Genomic DNA, 5,267 nt, shown 5'->3' on the forward strand with positions numbered 1-5,267 from the left:
CCAGGTAAGTTTTATAAATGAGGGGACACCCATGGCTGGAGAGGACAAAAGGGTGGCCGAGCGCCGGGGGGGGCAGTGCTGGTGCTGCCCAGCACCCAACCGGGCCCGATCCTGCATCCCAGATCTTGCCCCATCCATGTCCCTTTGCTCCACTCCCGTGGCCCTGATGCTGAGTCTCAAATTTTGCCTTATCCACAGGGACTCACCCACACATTCCCAACGCTATATCCCAGAATGTCCTTCATCCACAGGAGCTCACCCACACATCCCCAGTCCTGCATCCCAGATTTTCCCCCATCTGCAAAGACTCACCCACATTTCCCTGATGCTCCATCCCAAATTTTACCCTGTCCATGGGGATTCACCCACATTTCCCTGATGTTTCATCCCAAATTTTACCCCATCCATGGGGACTCACCCACATTTCCCTGATGTTTCATCCCAAATTTTACCCCATCCATGGGGACTCACACACATTTCCCTGCTGCTGCATCCCAAATTTTACCCCAACCCCTCAGCTCTCACCCCCACACCAGCATCCTGCCCTCACGATGGGTGACCCCAATCCCCACGGGGCAGCAGTGGCCACGACAGGGACACATGATGGTCCCTTCCCCATGGTCGAGGTACCCCAGTACCCTGCTGGGACATTGCCCCCCAACCCATGAACTTCTCCTGGGCTGGCACACGGTTCCACTGGGGGGGTTTAAGGTCGAAGGCATGATCTGCCCATTTATTTTGCACTGAAATTTATAATAAATGCTGCTAAAGACTTTGGCTTTGACAGAGGTAATAATAAATTCACTGTTAAAGACAGTAGTTTAATTCCTTATACCCTCCAATACTGCACAGAATAAACTATATTCATCACCCAGTAATTTTTTACCACATAAATCTTTAAAACGAACCGTTGGAGGCTGTTGAGGCTGAAATATTGTGAATTTATTAGATATGCCCATGTAGTATTGGATTCAGAGGTTTCCATTCGAATATATTAGAGGGGAAATTTGTGTCTTTAAGTGTGACAATCCTTCCATTTTCCAAAGCCAGCGTTGGAACCAGCAGCTCCTCCAGACTCAACTCTGCCTTGATTAGACAGAGATTTAGTAACAAGCTCCTCACTGATGGGCCGGGGAGGTGGTTGGGGTGGTGGGACACACACACATTTGCTGCCATGCCCTGTTTTAAATGGGTGGCAAAATTATTATGTTTGAAAAAAAAAAAAAGGCATTAAAAAGCTCTTTGTTTCTGATGTTAAGAAATGCCTGATGATGATTTCCCAGCTTATTCTGTAAATGGAAATTTCACTTGGGGCTTCGGCGACGGGAAATAGGAAAGCAGAGCCTGGTCATTAAAGCCTTTCCTCCCCAGCCATAACTTTCCCGGGCTGCTGTCATTTTATGGATCTACATATTAGATCCCTATCTATGTCTGGGTAGATGGATGTGAGTCGTTTTGATTTGAGGGGTGGTTAATGGGCACTGGAGAGGAGACCTGAGGGTGAAACACAGAACAGGCCGGGGAAGGTTTAAACCCGGCGTCGCTTTGCCAAGAGGTGACAGGAACCACCTCTGGCCCCCTCAGCACTGGTTGGGTTTGGTTTGGCTGAGCCTGGTGAGCACCCTTGTTTCCTTTGCTAATGTGAAATACCAGCAGACAGTCCAAATCTTTGTTCGTTAGAGAGAGACGGAGATAATTATAAAACCATCTCCCGGTTCATGAGGCGCGGGTAACATTTAAACCAATTGATGTGGTAACATTTAAAGCAGTTATATTGCAAAATGTCACGTACGGTCTAGTTTCATTAGAGACGAGTTAATAGATGGATGGAATTGAAACTCCCAAGCCTGGGCAGCAAATAAAAAGTTTCCCTTTGCCATAACTCTCCAGCTGCCTCCGTGTCCTTCCCATGGACTGAATCCCTGAAGGTCTCAAACTTCAGAGCTCTGTCCTCCCAGCAGCACTCACACATCCAGAGTTAAACATTAAAATTAGGGATGAAAACATTGCAATCCCGTGGCTGGGGGTTCGGAGGAGACCAGGTTGGGAGAGAACAGTACCACAATTAACAATAAACATTCAGCCCCCCGTTTGTGCTCTCCCCCTCCTCACAAACCACCGGTGTTTCACTTCTGCACCGTCTTGCCTATTTCTCCTTTTTTTTTTTTTCCCCTCCTTTTTCCAAGCTGCTCCATCTGTAAATGAACAAACATCTTGATTTTATGGCCTTTTGCTTTGTAACGCGGAGGGGCGGAGGGGGGGGGAGAAGTAGTGGAATGCCTAAGTAAGACTTTAATTCCGAATTCATTTACGCTATAGCGATGAAGTTGTCACAAACCATAATGCAGTATTTAATTAAAATAACAGAAGTGTATCTCGATATGTCCTGGGGTAGCTATCACCAAATTATAGCCTGCACTACCCGGCTTGTATTTATGGAACGGCGGCGTCTAAGGTGCAGCTGAGCTGATGCAAGAGGAAAACGTTTAAAGCATCGTTTCCGCAAACGCTGCGTCTCTCTCCCTCCTCTCCTGCCCTTCCCTCCTGTGCTTCTCCACTGATTCTGGACCCTCGGCATGGTTTTGGCTCGGGAGAGCCCCCTGGGGGTCCCAGCTCTGGCTCCTGGTTCTGGCCGGGGGTGTCGGGGGGCGGGTAGTCGTTGTAGGAAGGGGCGGGAGCCGGTCGGGATGAGGAGGGAGCGGAGGGCACCCGGGACCCCCTGGCCTTGAGCAGAAGGGGCACCCCCTCCCGATGACCCCCTGCCCCAGGCCAGGGGGGACATCAGCTCCTGGTGACCCCCTGTCCTTGAGGAGAAGGGGCACCCACTCCCAGTGATCTCCTATCCCAGAGTAAGGGGGGTACCCACTCCCGGTCACCCCCTGTCCCAAGGTAGGGGGGACACCCGCTCCCAGTGGCTGCCTCTCCCAGCTCAGGTGCCTCTCCCAGCAGTGGGTGCACCCACCCTGGGGGTCCCTCACCCCCTCCCTGGGGGAAAAGACGGACGGTTTAGAGTCACCCGTTAATTTGGAAGCATTTTTGCCAGCTCCCAGTGCAGTCCCGGAGCCGTCGCCTCCCTCACGTCCCCTCCTCCGGTCCCCATCCCTTCCTTGCTGTCCCCCCCCCACCCCAAAAACCCAGCCCAAGGATTATGAAAAGCAAGGGGGAATAATTGCAGCGCCCTTTGCAGGGAAACAGCCCCGGGGGGGGGGATGGATAAAAGATATTTTGATAATATCCATCAGGGAAACGGCACCGGAGCCGAGGGGGGGGACGGACGGACGGACGGAGGGATGGACGGACGGATGGATGGATGGATGGGTGGGTGGATGGATGGATGGATGGATGGACGGACGGACGGATGGATGTGTGGATGCTCCTCGCACACGCGCGTGCACACACACATGTCCCCAATTATTTCCAGCCCTTCTCCACAGGTCACAGGCAGCGTTGAACTCCGACGGCTGCTAATTTTCATCAGGCGTTGAACGTGCAGGACTTTAAAGGCGAAAATAATTGGCTGCAGAACAAATTTAGGAAATGGAGTGTGCGATAAAGCAAATAAAAATCTCTCCCGGTTTTGGGTTGGTTTTTTTTTTTTTGGTGGTGACAGGGAAAGGGGGGGAAGGAGGGAGAGGGCAGGGAGAGGTGGGAAGGGAACGGACCTGATCTTATTTTACCTCCCTTGCAACTTCGCCATTAAAGTTGCACCTACAGCTAGGAAGTTTGTCCGTGAAAAATGGTCATTTTGTTTCCCCTGCTCCAAGCACGTTATTAAAATGCTAATTTAAAAGAAAAAGGAGTTAAATATCTAGCAATGGTGCAGTCTAATTGCAGCCATAATGAGCTCTCTAAATGTGAGTGCCCCTGACACACAGAGAGCATAAACAGCCAGCAAACACATCATTAGTGCTCACGTTCATTTATTCTGCCGACCTGGCGATGACCCCGCGGAGGGTCGGGAAGGAGCAGGTGGATCCGACGAGGACACCAGGCACCCCCTGCGCCTCCGGGTCCCTCCTGCAACCTGTGAACCCCTCGACTCCAGGGACTGTCTCCTGCATCCTGGGCACCCCCTGGGCACCCAGCACCCCCAGGCCCCTCACAGGGCTGGGAGGTGGTTTGGGGGTGGCAGCATCAGCAGCTCGGGGGGAGGAGCAGGGCCTCCTGGAGAGGGAAGGGACCTTTAAAGGTCACCTAGTCCAGCCCTCTGCCGTGGACAGGGACATCCTTAACCAGCCCAGGTTGCTCCAAGCCCCATCCAATCTGGCCTTGAACACTTCCCCAGCACCCCCAGGCCCCTCACAGGGCTGGGAGGTGGTTTGGGGGTGGCAGCATCAGCAGCTCGGGGGGAGGAGCAGGGCCTCCTGGAGAGGGAAGGGACCTTTAAAGGTCACCTAGTCCAGCCCTCTGCCGTGGACAGGGACATCCTTAACCAGCCCAGGTTGCTCCAAGCCCCATCCAATCTGGCCTTGAACACTTCCAGGGATGGGGCATCTTCCTCCTCTCTAGGCAACCTGGGCCAGTGTCTCACCACCCTCATAGTGAAGAAGTTTTTCCTCATGTCTTAACCTAAATCTCCCTCTTGCAGGATAAATTCATTCCTCCTTCTCCTGTCACTGCAGGCCCTGCTGAAAAAAAAACAACTCCATCCCCATCTTTCTCCTAAGGGGAACCAGCCTTGGTGCCATGGGGAAACTGAGGCAGGGCATGGGATGCCCCTGAGCTGGAGCATCTTGGCTTTAGGTCACCCTTGTGCCAGGGTGGGGGGACCCAGGAGTGCTGGGCCTGGTCCCCCCACCCTCCCCCGTGGACTTCTGCTGCTTTGGGGTGTCCCCTCTTTTCTGAGTACCCGTTGGGCACGGGAAGCTCAGGGCAGGCTGGGACCCTCTGGGGAGAGGAAAAGCAGCAGCGAGAGGCCGAGGAGGGAGATTAATAAAATAAAAGCGATTCTTTGGAAAGGATTTTTGTCCATTCCAGCCTGTTTGCTCCTCACCAGCCTCGCTAACCTGCACTTCTGCTGCTTTGGGGTGTCCCCTCTTTTCTGAGTACCCGTTGGGCACGGGAAGCTCAGGGCAGGCTGGGACCCTCTGGGGAGAGGAAAAGCAGCAGCGAGAGGCCGAGGAGGGAGATTAATAAAATAAAAGCGATTCTTTGGAAAGGATTTTTGTCCATTCCAGCCTGTTTGCTCCTCACCAGCCTCGCTAATCCCCTCCCAACAGCAGCACAATAACTTCGCTCTGATTTTCCTCCCCCCTTCCTCTTTTTTT

The sequence above is a fragment of the Chaetura pelagica genome, unplaced genomic scaffold, assembly GCF_000747805.2.
Source record: "Chaetura pelagica isolate M959 unplaced genomic scaffold, ChaPel_1.0 scaffold462, whole genome shotgun sequence".
Classification (NCBI taxonomy): Eukaryota; Metazoa; Chordata; class Aves; order Apodiformes; family Apodidae; genus Chaetura; species Chaetura pelagica.